The sequence below is a fragment of the Rattus rattus genome, chromosome 4, assembly GCF_011064425.1.
Source record: "Rattus rattus isolate New Zealand chromosome 4, Rrattus_CSIRO_v1, whole genome shotgun sequence".
NCBI lineage: Eukaryota > Metazoa > Chordata > Mammalia > Rodentia > Muridae > Rattus > Rattus rattus.
Genome location: NC_046157.1, coordinates 9,428,252 through 9,443,382, shown reverse-complemented (window position 1 = coordinate 9,443,382; position 15,131 = coordinate 9,428,252). Strand labels below are relative to the sequence as shown.

Genomic DNA, 15,131 nt, shown 5'->3' with positions numbered 1-15,131 from the left:
AAAAAAGAAACATTAGCTTTGTTTGGTTTTGGTTTTTTACCGTTTTAAAAAGTATTTTTGTTCTCCCTTTAAATACGCAGTTTTGATGCTTCATTTAGAAGTATTTTTTTTTATAGGAATCAATTTTTTTATTGGAACTTTTATGTGGTTATCTTTCAAATGCTATCTCCTTTCCTGGCTTCCCCCTATCCCATCCCCCCTTCTCCTGCTTCTATGAGGGAACCCCTCCCACCCACCTATTCCTGCTGTAACACCTTGACATTCCCCTACACTGGGGAAATGGCCTGCACAGGACCAAGGGCTTCTCCTCCTACTGATGCCAGACAAGGCCATCTTCTCTTATATATGTGGCTAGATCCATGGGTCCCTCCATGTATTCTGTTTGGTTGATGGTTTATTCCCTGGGAGCTCTGGGGCATCTGGTTGGTTGATATTGTTGTTCTTCCTATGGGGTTGTAAACCCCTTCAGCTCCTTCGGTTCTTTCTGTAACTCCTCCATTGGGGTCCCTGGGCTCAGTCTGATGGTTGGCTGCAAGCATCCTCATCTGTACCAGTAAGGCTCTGGCACAGCCTCTCAGGAGACACTCATATCAGGCTCCTGTCAGCAAGCACTTCTTGGCAACAGCAATAGGGACTGGGTTTGATGGCTGCATATGGGATGGATCCTGGGGGGAGGGGGGGTTCTTTACATATAAGTGGCTGTTCGTTACCTTGCTTGTCACCAGCTTGCTAGCTATAGGAAGCAGTTTTGATAAGCAAATTATTAACTTTTGGATAATGTAAAAATGTAACAACTTGGGTATCTGGGGGGAGGGGGAGGAGGGTAGGACTGGAAAGGGATGTCCTGTGAATGATGGCAGTCTTCCGGGATCTGAAACCCCTGGTGACCATTGCCTTTAATTACTACACTGGGAGGAATAGCTATCAGTTGTCATATCTAACTCCTGCCATACCAGCCAAGGACAATGCCTCTAGAGTCATTCAGTTTTACCAGGCTAGCTACCCCCAACCCCACCAGTCATGAAATAACCCTGCTCAAATGCTGGGGAAAGTTCACAGTCCATCAGGATCTCAGGGAAGTGTTGTGAAACACAGAACTCTGGCTAGCACTCATAGACATCCATTGTGGTAGTTCTGTGGAAGAACCAATTAATCTGTACTTCTAAAAAGCCCAGGAAATTCCAATGCCATTGGCTCTTGGACCATACTTCAGCTTTCACTGCATTCTGCAATGTATTCATTAACTCTTAAGAAAAACGCAACACAACAAAATCCTCTTCTACCTTAAATCAGAATTAATGAAAAAAGGGTGTACAAGGCATTAGGCCATGAACTCATGACTAGGTTGTTATTCCCAATCTAAATTCTAGATTGGGAATAGTCTAGTGGTCTCTCTGGACTGGTCTTCTTCTGCCTTCTTTAATGTAGTATGGACGGGCATCGTGTCATGCACCAGATTCTGTGTAGCACTTCAAATTATCAGACCCCCAGACATTATCCAAGCCGCCTGAATTCTTGGCATCATAAAGGGTGAACAAAAGACCTACAAAATGCATATTAATAAACCAAAATGTTACAGAAATAATTTGAAGAATTAAGGTACAACTCTGTCTCTGAGGTCCCTTCTAAGTACATTCGCCGTTATCTGTCTCTCCATAAGAATTTAAACAGAGGTACACAGGCTGCTGGGAATCACAGAAGGATTAAAGAGAAAGAAAAACTGATTGCTTTAATCCTGAGCAAGATCATGTAGGTCCTTGAGAACCCAGCTGGTAACCTCTTAACCATTAATCACTGACGGCAACCAAGGTTTCAGTTCGGTGAGGTCCATCATGCAGGTTTGGTTCTACATTCTGTACTGGGACTCACATGCTAATACGGCAATGGCACAGACACTTGGGGGGGGAGGCATTGGAAGGGACAGGTCTGCACGGGAAACCACCAGCTGTAGGAACTGGAATGAAGTACATGGACAACTCTTCGCCATCACCTGTACACCCTAACTCTGATGTATGGATGAACATCCGATAGAGTAACATACTCAATGCTAGACATGGGTCAAACCAACAAAATGTGTGTAAGCACAGAGATGAGGGCCATGAATTTGTTAGAGAGTGAGAACGGGAAGTGGCCTTTAACAAGCTGAACTGTGCGACTAGAGAGCAGGCACCGAGGAGTCGATGACAAAGTCTTCTCCCGCCACAGGTGCAATCGTAACTCCTTTCCCTCTGGCTTCAAACTGGGACAAGGGGCACCTGGCTCCTTGTCCTTTGTTCTCCAAGGAATCCTTTGGGAGACAGGAAGGTGGCCCCACATGCACTTGAGAGTGGAGGGAGAGAGCCCATGGGCATCCTGAAGGGATAAGCATGGGGAATGAAGTGGTACGAGGAACCTGTGTCATCACCAGATGCTAAGCTGAGCAGTGCCTTTAAAACCATCCCAAAGTGCTGTGATGTGACAAGCCAAGGAAACAAATCTTCCTCATCCAATGAATGACCTCTCCAGTCTTTTCAACCTATGAACTCCTCTGTTCAAAACTAAAAATAGGTATGTGCGGCTTCTCTAAGTAATGAACCTTTTCCGCACTCTGCCCAGCTCCTGTCTTTTCGCTGACAAAGGTAGGTTGCCAGGCTCATGGATCCAGAAACGCCTATGTGAAACTCAGTCTTGCTTCTCTCCCTCCCTCTTCTTTGTAACATGGTCTCCGTATGTGAGTTTGAATGTGTAATCCCCCTCCCTTGGTCCCCTGTGAGGACCACTATGCTTCATGAATCTCAGTCCCTGAAGGAAGCACCTACAGCTGTGTTTTCTTGAATCTCCTGTTTCGGACGTGATGCAGTGTCTGGTTTCTAAGTCTGAGTGGATACTAGTAGCCTGGAACATTCCTCTCAAATCCACCTAACAGAACGCATCAGATCATCTAAGGTTCACTGAGTGTGGTCACCCCTGAAATGCAATCACATGGAAAGGGAACAGGATACGACATGTGAACAACACCTCAGAATAGTCACGTACCCAAAAGAAGAGTGAGTGTCACAGAGCCTTTAATAGGCAGCGCCTGGATTCCTTTCTCCCTAAGTTTCACTCTTTTGAGAATTCTTGGGGCAGTGTTCACTCTCCAGGCACCATGGCCAGTGCTAGCTGTCTGTTTCCATTGTCATGAAAATAGCACCAATGCCTCTCCTGAGGAACCAACCGTCACCAGGAATAAGGAGACACGTGAAACTGACTAAAGTCCTTTCAGTTGAGCCTTAAATGTGGGGTCCTAGACATACGTGATGAGATATTAGAAAAATTAATCTTCTATCCTTCCATATTCATAGTCTTCTACCTAATTAATAAATTACTAATAGGGACTGTACTTAAAACTCTACCACACAATGTTACTTTTTAAGAAAACTTTAGGGTTAAAATAACTAATGAAAAAAAATGTCTGAGGTGACAGAGATGCGAATTCATGTTTTGCTCTTTCACATATGAATGGATCAAAAATCCACATTAGACGTCACTATATGAGTTTATAGACATCATCTATCAACTCGAAGTATGTAAAAATGAACAGGAAAAGAGCCATGTATAACCAACCCTACTAAGCACATCCCATGGAAAATAACGCAAAGGGTATCAAATCCTCAATCATATTAATAGGCTTTAATTAAGGGACATCTACATTCAATAATTTATCTATTGACAAAATAACAAAAAGAAAAAAAAAACCCACACAGCAAAGCCTAGGTTGACTCTTCAACATGATGTCATATAGAGAAAGCCAGTAGCACTGCCCACAGAGAGACTGCAGTTGCTCGTACACTGGACAGTGGGAGAGCCACCAAGCTGATGGTGTTGCCCGCTTCTATCATCTGTTATTTACTCAGTGCCCTCTGTGCTCCAGGCATCACTCTAGACTCTGCCATAGAAAGGTACAAAGAGACAAATGCACAAAACGAATGTAGACGTTGCCCTCTTAGACCCTGTTCTGGAGCAGGAAAGAGGGGTGACTAAGACATGAACAGAAAATATGAGCTGAATGTCAAGTAGCAATAAATCCAGAGGAGAAATGACGGAGGAAGGAAGGGGAATAGCTGGGATAGTGGCAGGGTGTAGCAGTTTTAAAGAACAGGATTAAGAAATGCCTCACCAGAGTGGCATTTGGGCAAAAGCTTAAATGGAGAAAGGGAGTGAGTCACGGATATCTGGGGGCAGGATAGGGAGAACCAGTACGTTAACAAGTGGAGGGGACCAAGCTCCTAAGAGTGCTTACAGCATGGTGCTTTTTACAGGCCTAGATGTTAATGGAGGTTACCCCCCAGAGCTTATGGCATAACAAATGCTGCTTTCTCTTCTCTCTCTCTGTTTACCTTTCATTCTATACAATAAATATGAGTTGTAACTTTGCCATGTTTAAGAATCAGAAGGAAGATGCTTTGAAATGAATCGCAGAATCTACTCCAACCCAGAGTTTAATTTTAATGCTTCCCTATATTTACCCAAGCTAAAATGTAATGTGCAGTCATCTTTCTAAATAACTTAGCTCAAAATGCTCTTTGAGATTCTCAGATTAAAGGCAAAAAGACTTATTATCTTTGAAAAAGATGACGTCTCCCCACGTTTAAATTGGACAGTCTCTCTCCATATTTAGCTAATACTGAATTTCTGAGACTACACTGACTTCAGCGGAACTCTTCTTCAACTCACGGATAAACTCTCAGCACAGAGGTGGACACTGCTGTACCACAGCCGATGAAGCACATCGCACACCTCTATCACAGAGTATAGCCGTTTGCTGTAAAGATTCACGTTCTCACTAGAAATCACTGAACGGATTCCACATGATGCACAAAGTGAAGGAGAACATGGTCCTGAAAGGGGACTAGAGTCACATGCGCTTTTGAATTTCACAGGGACTGCCTGTCTGACATGAGCAAAGACAACTGCAATCCAAACAGCCACCGTGTCCATAAACACTGACTTTCAAATACGGGCAATAAAAGTAAACACGACGACAGGTAAAACTGGGTGTATTAGTCTTTTCTAGTTATTGAGAGACTCTCAGCCCTAATACCAAAATATGAAAATTCTCAGTGTGAGAAAAGGAAATAAAAATTTTAAAGTCATGATATGAACAAATATCAAACCAACCTCAAAAGACAAACACAACAACAACAATCTTAATTTACAAATCAGAAAAGAAGCTGGCAAGTGAACACTAGGGTAGTGCCTGACAATCCCATCCGTTTGTACATGCCCAGCAGTGGCCGTCCAGGGTGGACGTTCTCTTGTCTTCAGAGACACCTGTGGAGTCTGGGGAAGAGCAGGCCCTCAACACAATGCATCAATGGTGACGGAAGTGATTTTTATTTTCCCTACTGGGCCAGGTAGGAGATAGCCGCATTCCTGCTTCCTGTCTTATGAATAATATATCCTGTGCTCAAAGGATCAACAGGAGGAGAAAGAAATGCTCTAAGAGCAACTATTGACAAATGTGACTCCATAAAATTGAAAAGCTTCTAGGAGGCAAAGTTCACTGCCAATAGGACAAAATGGCAACCTACAGACTGGGAAAAGATCTTTACCAATCCTACATCCAATAGAGGACTAATATCTAGTATATACAAAGAACTCAAGAAGTTAAACTCCAGAGAATGAAGTAACCCTGTTAAAAAATGGGCTACAGAGCTAAGCAAGAATTTTCAGCTGAGGAATATTGAATGTCCTAGAAGTACCCAAGGAAATGTTCAGCATCCTAAGTCATCAGGGAAGTGCAAATCAAAACAACCCTGAGATTCCACCTCACACCAGTCAGAATGGCTAACATCAAAAACTCAGGTGACAGAAGATACTGGCAAGGATGTGAAGAAAGAGGAACACTCCTCCACTGCTGGTGAGACTGCAAGCTGATACAACCACTACGGAAATCAGTCTGGTGGTTCCTTAGAAAATTGAACATAGCATTACCTGAGAACCCAGCTATCCCACTCCTGGGCATATACTCAAAAAAATGCTTCAACATATAACAAGGACACCTGCTCCACTATGTTCACTTATTTATAATAGTCAAGAGCTGGAAAGAACCCAGATATCCTTCAACAGAGGAATGGATACAGAATATGTGGTACATTTACACAATGAGTATTACCCAGCCATTAAAAACAATGACTTCATGAAATTCGAGGCAAATGGATGGAATTAGAAAATATCCTGAGTGAGGTAACACAGTCGTACAAGTATACACATGGTATGTACTCACTGATACGTGGATATTGGGGCAAACCTTGGAATACTCATGATATATCTTACTGACCACATGAATCTCAAGAAAACGGAAGACCAATGTGTGGATACTTTAGTCCTACTCTGAAGGGGGAACAAAATAATCACAAGACGTAGAAGGTGGGAAGGAATTGGAGGAAGAGAGGAAGGGAAGAAGAAAAAAAGGGGAGCAGGATTAGTTGTGGGAGAAGATGGGAGAAATGTACAGAGAGGGTCAGGATTGAACAGAGGTGTGTAGCAATGGGGATGGGGAACTGGGGCTGGGCAGAAGAAACTCCTAGATGCCAGGAAAGCAAGAGTCTATCAGGGCACAACAGGGGGCCTTTAGCTGAAATACTCAACAAAGGGGGGAGAACCTGCTGAGACCATATCCAGAGGTTAGGCATGGCCCCCAGTTGAGGAATGGGGCCATCCAACCGTCTCAAAGTTTGAACACAGAATTGCTTCTGTCTAAAGAAAATACAAAGAGTTGAGCACAGAGACTGAAGGAAAGGCCACCCAGAGACTTCCCAACCTAGAGATCCATCCCATGTACAGCTACCAAACCCAGTCACTATTGCTGATGCCAAGAAGTGCTTGCTGACAGGAAAGTGATATGGATGTCTCTCTGCCACAGCCTTATTGATACAGATGCAAATGCTTCCAGCCAACTATTGGACCAAGCATGGGGAATCCAATGGAGGAGTTACAGGAAGGACTAAAGGAGCTGAAGGGGTTTGCAATCCCATAGGAAGAACAACAATATCAACCAACTAGAACCCTCAGAGCTCCCAGGGACTAAAGCACCAACCAGAGTACACATGGAGGGACCCATGGCTCCATCTGCATATGCAGCACAGGATGGCCTTATCTGGCATCAGTGGGAAGGGAGGCTCAGGGTCCTGTGAATGCTTGATGCCTCGGAGTAGGGGAATGCTAAGGTGCTGGGGTGGGAATGGGTGGGTGGGAGTGGAGTAACCTCATAGAAGCAGGGGAGAGAGGGATAGGACAGGCGTTTTTTGGAGGGGAAAATGGGAAGGGAGAATTACATTTGAAATATAAATAAATAACCAATAAAAATTTTAAAAGGAGCTAAAATTCACTTTTAAATTATAAGGAAATATAATTGAATTAACACAATCATATCAGATTATAGATAATTTTCTTCAAGTACAGAAAATTTGGCTATAAGTAGTCAAATTGAGTAGAATATATACTCAGACTCAAATTTTCTTTGGCTCAAAGCTTAGGTCATGTTTAGAAGGCTCCATAGCAGATTTGAGATGAGGAATGGACAAATCTGACTGAAGAATCGGCCCCTCTTACAGCTCTTGAAGGCTGAAAGGGAGCATCACGGGGGTCCCTGTAGATGGAAGGAATGTGAGAAAGAAGGGCAACCAAATGCAGTCTGAATGTAGCATGAGGAAGCTGGGAGTCCATGCACCACAACCACTGCACAGAAATCCCACAAGCTTCACTTCTCCATGCTGGTGTCCCTTCCTCTGTAGCAGGAAATCCAGACATAAAGGGCTGCGTGCCTAGGAGCCTGCTGCAATTTCTCCAGCCTTCATCTTTTATGCACTTGAAGTTCTTCTTGCTGAGAAATTCTCGTTACTATTTATATAAAATGATGCCAGCCATTACTCACTCTCCTTCAACCCTGCCATTTATTTCATCAAGCCTGAAGCTTAGCAAATGCATAAATGCTATAAAAATAATCAAATAGAGACACTCATTTCATTTCAAGGTGGTTGTTTTTTTGGCATGCACTTACCCCCACAGGAATACTGGAGCTGACAGGTACTTGCTCTAAAAATTTACTTCACCACCTGCTAGCTGAAATATTGCTTTCATGGATTTATATTGTATTAAAAGGTCACTGGCTGTTTAAGCCTTAAACAGTTTTAATCATTCTAAAAGTCTCTCAACAGTAAGAAAGGGAAGCTGAGAACAAACAGCAGCAGGGACTCTAATTAAAAGGGCCAATTCATCTAATTTTATTTGGGGTTAATTATTCAGGATTCACTCTTTGATGTGTAAGGAATAGCAATTAGTAATTTTAGTGATTTGAGAATCATTGGAGGTGTAATCAGTTAAAATGAGTGAGTGTTTACAACACAAGGTGGTGAATTAGTCTCTCTCAGCTGGAGAACAGGAACACGAGGCTCCGGGAGATGAAGGCAAAGGACTTCCAACCATGGTAAGAACAGTGGCTTCAAAATCAAACACGAGTCAACAACCATCCGCCATGGTTTCCCTGAGGCACTCTAAGCTACAGAAGGTTCCAGAAACTGTCTTTAACCAGGTCATTTTTTGCCACATTTGGCAACCACTTTCCTCCGATCGCCTCACTGCCGCCATGGTAACCATAAGTGGGTACCAGGAAAAGGAAAGTGTAAGTGAATACACCACTTACTTACAGGCAACACTGACTCTGTTGTTATCAGGAAGATCATCCTGTTCCATGTTTCTGACCAGCGGAGCCATCACCGACTGGACTTACAGCCCAGTGCTCTGCAATCCCGACTTAGCTATGCTAGCCACAGACAGACCTGCTGGCCTCATTCCATGTCCTCTTTCTTTCTTGTTTACTTCGTCTCTGTTTCCTCCTGTCAAACAGACTGAAAATGCCTATCTTCTTTGTTCCAGCCATCTGCTCTGAATACAAGGAAGCCACATCGAATTACCCTCCTTTGAAAACTTCATCCACTATTCATTTCTACTGCTACCAAAACATCTTTCTTAATGCAGTCATCTCCTATGTACACTAAAGACATGGTCTCTAAGTGGTTTCCAATCTTCCCAAGCTAGTACTTTCTGAGGTACTCTCTAAGCAGTTGGCAAACTAAAACCCCCGCTGACACTTTACCCCAGGCATAACCCAACAATCCATAAAAAGGAGGCCAAGGTGGGAGGACTGCACTCCACGATTTCACAAGTTGTCACAAAACCGTGGTATTAAAAAACAACGTGGTGCTGGCAAAGGGAAGCTATATCCTCTAATGGACACAAGAGACGTTGCAGAAACAAGCCCTCACACCGGCAGCCAGCAGATCCTATGGCCATCAAGCTAGGGCTTAGAGGAATATTGGAGGCTTGGGACAAGCCTTGTTTGGGGTTCCCTAGGATCTGACAGGTTCACATTCCGGAAGGAAGACATTCTCTAGCTAGATGACCCCTTCTTTAAGAACAGAGAAGAAACTGACAAGGTTGGTGGGTCACAGTCCTACCACACCAAATACACTGATCAGTAAGTATCTTTTGGATGCAAACAGTTTCTCTAACTCATGTCATTATATGTTTACAGGGACGTGATAATCTTACACGTGTATATAAGTGTAAAAGGGCCAAATAAGGGTAATTGTCAGTTCCCTTTCTTCAAACCTAAACCTTTCCTATGTGCTGATAATAATCCTTGGAGCAAATTATTTTAAAATAGATCGCAGATCACTGTAGACTCTATGGCTCCTCCACTATAAGGAGGTAAAAACACCTTCATCTTCCCTATACTTTGATGACCGTCACCTGTCAGCCTCTCCTCCCCACAGTACCCTTCCTATTCTCAGATGAGGCCACTCCACAGCATTCTTCTATAAGAGTAGTTTATTTTAGTTGTTACAAACGAGTGGGAGCATACATGTGCATTATTATATCTCTTTGCTGAGCATATCCTCGGATCAGATTGCTGCATGTGCTTTACATAGCTATTCATGCTCTGTGCATTCCTCCCTATTTTCACACTGACAGACACCTTAGTTGAGTCTGTAGATTGAAAGGTGTTAATATTCTATAATAAATATGTGAGTACAGATATCTCCTTGATGTATTTTTTTTCATTATCTTTGGTTATATACTCACTAATGAGATTTCTGGGTCTTTTTTTTTTTTTCTTTTTAGTTTGGTGAAATTGCAACAAGGTCTTCTTCAGTTGTGTGTATGAATATGCATTGCCAACAACACCCTGGAAAACTTGCCCTTTGCCAACTGCTCACTGTCACCCATTACTGTTCCTCTGTCACAACCATTTTAACAGGCGATATGGTAGCTCGTGGCTGCTCTGACATGTATTCCCCTAGCGATGAGTGAGGTTGAAATTATTCGGTGTATTGGTTGACTATTCGCTCATCTTCTCTTGAGAAATATTTAGTGAAATCATTTTCTGGGTGTTTCATGATGAAGTCCTGTCTTTCTTTTGAGGTGTTAGGGATCCTAGACCTGAACTGCTTACCAGATAACCAGCTTTAGTGTTTTCCCTCATCCTTGTGGTGGGCTACCTAGCTCCTCACTTAATTCCCTGTTCTTTGTTGTGCAGGCTTTGATTCTGAGGTCCCTTAACCTGTCCCAGTGTGTGGGGACCTAGACATAGTACAGCCATGATCCTGCAACGGTAGAGTAGGTCACACAGAAAGCATTTCCTAGCTACAGGCACTGGGAAAAACCATGGAATCCTATGTCTATACTCTTTTGCAAAGTGAGAATAACTGTACATGCCTTAGCTACTGACTTGGATGTCCTTTATAAGTAGACATTACTTTTTACTATGAGGTGCTTTTTTCATATAACTTAATGATCGAACCCTGCTTCACAAATAATTTAGAAAGTCAAATACAAAAATGTAATTTAGTATGTAAGCACAGTACAGCCCATAGTCTCCTGGGGTTCTAAGGGCAAAGGCAAAGGAAAAAGAAAACCATATGACCAGAGATGGCCAAAGGAAGTCGTCACCACTGGTATGTGTGCTTCTCCTTAAAATGTCCACCAGAAAATTCTAATAAAATTAAACCCTGCACTTCCCTGGACTTGGCTACATATTACCAGGTAACCTGTTTCCTTAATGATAACCTGTTCTTAAACAATTTGCAAGACATAACAAGGAAATCTGACATACTCTTAGAAGAGAGCACTCCCACCCTCAACATCAAATGAATTGTCCAAATCAAAACAACCACCACAATCTGGGGATCAAACAAACAGACACGGCACAATTTCTTTTGTTTAACTGGCTCTTTCTCCCCATGTTGTTCTAAACCACTCCAACATCCGAACACAGTCAAGCCCTGCATCAGTAGGAAAGCTTTTAAAAGTTCAAAATCTATTGGATTTTTATCATCGAAGAATCAAGGTTTGTCAAGTCCAATAAAGACTTCAATACTTAAATTCTCTGGGAAAAGCAAGGTTTTTCCTTAGGGAGCTGGCCACTGCTTGCTTTTCATTTACTTCACCTTCTTCCCTCAGAGGAGGTCCTGTGATAGAAGACAATACAAACAGCATAGTCCGATGACGTATTCTGGGCTGAGGTTCAAGCACCTTGCCAATTTAGCAGACCTGTTCGACCAGCCCAAAGACATAATTTAGCTGAGTGAGGGATTCCTTCCTTCCTTTCCCTTCACTTGGCCAGTGGCCTCGGAAGGTCTATCATTCCTTAGCAGCATCCATTTACTGCATCCTTGTATTCTTCCAACAGTAGCTGCAGTTCTCAGAGTCACAAGTGGAATGAGCTCAGCCTTGGCATGCAGGGGGCTCCCAGTGTCTCATCCTTAAGAGCATTTGTTCCAGGTCTATTTGCCAAGGACATGGTAGCAGTTCCCTTCCTGGCACTTAAGTCTGCAAACACGACATGGATTCTTACAAAGAGACTCACTTGAGTCTCTAAGTCCTAATGACACTTGCTCAGTTTAATGGACAATATGCAGCATTAGAAACCCAACAAATAAACGGGTTAGAAGGAAATTAGAATAGAACAAGAAGGTTCAACAGCCTACGGTTCACAAACAATTTCTAAATGGGCAAATGCCCACTTTCTGCTTTTACAAATAAAGCTTTATTGGAACACAGCCACAACCATTCAATTACTTATTATATGTGGCTACTTTCTCATTCCAATGTCAGAACTAAGTAGAGAAAACACCTCCCCTCCCTAAAAGCCTATTTACAGTGACTGTTAGGACTTACAGAGAACTTCCTGACCTTGATCTTGTCCACCAACTCGCTCTACACATAAGAAAAATTAGATTCAGTAAGAGTACACTTTTATCAAAAAGTTCAATGTTTTTCCAAAGCAAGATAACTTACGTTGCATCCGGCATTACGTACACTCACACTGAATAAACACTAGTTCTGCCTAGTATTTGTCAGGGGATCTTATGCTCCTCTCGGATGAAATTATGTTGAGATAACTGTTTTAAGACACTGCTTGAAGTTTTCCTTTTCCAAAGAGGTGAAGCAAGTAAACAAGTAATCTCAATGTAACACGGTAGGCCCCATTGTTTCTATAGCCTCCTAGTTTAACAGAACACAGGTTTCTGATCTTACCGTTCCATAAACAGACGCCCATCGTGTACACCACGGGGCTAGCATCAAGGCATCGCTAGAGCTGCTTTAGTTTTCGAAATGTCTGCAGAGAGCCTACTGCCTCTCTTTACCCGACTCAGGGGAGTGGCCCTCATTTGTTAGCATGTGGCCCCTTTCCTTCATCTTCAAAGCCAGTAAATCCTCCTTGGATGTTTTCTCATCATGGATTGATTACTCCAAACACCCCAGCGTTGTCCCTCACTGGCTTCTAAGGAAAATTACCGTGAATCCTGGCCTCACCCATAGGCTGCTCAGCAACCTGAACTGTTTAAAGTAGGAAGACCCTGCACCACGTAACCAAGCTATCCACAGGATGCAGCATCAGGCCTGGCGTCCTCCAGCTGCATGTTCTGCATGCTGCCGTGAGCCATGGAGGAGGAGGCTGCAGGAAGGACTGGAAAGCCAGGAAGGCACCAGATCCTCAGTGTACCAGAAGCATCTTCCAGCCATGACAGGGAGTATCTGAAGTTAAAGAACTTCCTAACACTTCCTTCATATTTCAGGATATCTTTCCAAGTTTAGCTATTACTTAAACATTCTATTTTGTCCTCTATTCTCCTTGCGATCCATAATCGTGCTACCAAATTTAGGGAGAAATCCATGTTAGGTGGTAAAGCTGAGGAATGCATTTCAGGACGCAAAATTAGATTTTCAGCTAAGCCAGTTCTTGACTCTACCTGTGGGTGGCTTTTCTTTACACATCCATTTAAAAAGAAAAGGCCTCTAAAGAATCCTGATGCCTCCTAGGATAGGACGGTCCACGCCAGAATCAGGACTGGAGAGTTACTTTGTGATTTTTAAGCAGAAGATAACAAATGCAACAAGAGATACAACCCAGAAGGTACATGAGACGTCAAAAACAATAAAAAAAAAAAAAAACCCACTTTATAACTGTATGTACCCTTTCAGACGTGTTAGAGTTGATACTAGGAAATAGAGAAGTATGACGACACAGCTGGAAATATTAAGTTTGTTGGGAAAACCTATAAAGAGTTTCAGGGAAACATTGGCAATAGGAGATCAATACAGTGTATCTGCGTTTACTAAGGGCCCGAGGCTTGACAGTGAAAGAGAACTAGAGAGTAGCTGGCTTGAGAAAGTGAAAATTACCAATAACCAGCTGCACATGTTCAAGGTGGGGTGAGGAGGAGGACTACTGTAATGCTTATTACAGCCCTGTAAGGGCAAGGAACCTGCTTAATGGCTCTTAAAGACCCTTTCGACACCACTGGTTTATGACTATGACTCAAAATGTGAGGGCCAATTAACAGCAAAGTCACAGACTGTTTTCAACCTGAGTAGTCAGAAAATAGCCCGACGTTACGGCAGGGCAGTTAGCCTAACTGCAAGAGGCACTCACTGGGCATTACACCATAAAACATAATTCTCTAGGCAAGATCAGACAAACAGCAACCAGGAACTCGTGCTGCTAATGACTGACACCCCCTCCCCCACATACCCAAACCTCATGGCCACATTGAAAATTAAGCATTCGGTAGCTGTTTTCAAAGTGGATTCCCAGGGCACAGAACGCTCCACAGGCCACTCAGTTGTCACAGGCCGTAAAAAGGACTCTGGACCTTTGGAAATTCCACTAGGAATCCCTGAACTTCCTGTATGGAAACAGTTTTGCCTTTGAGTTTGGTGGCTGCCTAAAGGTTTGGTGGGTGGAAAGGCATGAAGACAATCGGGAAGTGGCTGCCCCGGCCAATGGCAAGAGAGATGGAGGTGGTGCAAGAAAACACCTGAAATGGAGGTGTGCACATTTCCATCCTTTACAATAAAAACCAGGAAAATACCAAATTACTGAGGTGGAAAATTCCCACCGTGAACAACGAGACTGAGCTAGAAGAGACAAACAAATTATGCAGTCACGGGACGCACATGTCCCCTCCTACGAAAACACACACATTCCCACGCAGAACTCTTTCCCTCTGAATAGAGCTAAAGGTGCAGGAAGTAGTTTGATAGAGACATTATATTACCTAGACAAACCTGAACCGGATTACCTGTTTGTTTATTAGATTATGGCTTTAGGATCATTGTTCCATGCTAAGAGCTCTTGACAGGAGCCGACACACACATTCCTTGGAAGGAAGGCTTTTGTGGTTGTATTTTATGGTGCTTAGACTCTTGAAAAGACTTGTGAAAGCAGTCACACCAGAGGATTAAATCCAGTCTCTGGGGCCACCTCATTGGGAGGCTCCAGTTTATTTCACACAGCCTCAAATAGGACATATGAGCTTTTTGCACCCAACTTATTCCCTGTGGAATTTCTCATAGTAACCCTCAACCGCTGATCTGAGTCATGACCCAAACACCAGATCCTGAGTGCTAATGAACAGAAGCAATGGGAGGTGTTCTGGAAATGAAATTCAACTAGATTCCACGTCTGTCTGTCCACACAAAGGGGAAATACTGTCCTGGCATTTCTGTCAAAACTTCAGGCAAAAATATTCTTACAGAAATGAATACCAGAGAGTATCAACCTCTGCTTTGATTCAATGTAGTAACAAACAAACAAACAAACA

General features: G+C 43.0%; 1 protein-coding gene across 1 annotated transcript in view; it reads right to left on the bottom strand.

Annotated features, from left to right (window-relative positions):
- The window catches only part of Lpp (LIM domain containing preferred translocation partner in lipoma), a 597,188-nt gene that overhangs the window by 331,123 nt on the left and 250,934 nt on the right, over positions 1 to 15,131 (bottom strand). The gene's annotated exons all lie outside the window — the stretch shown is intronic.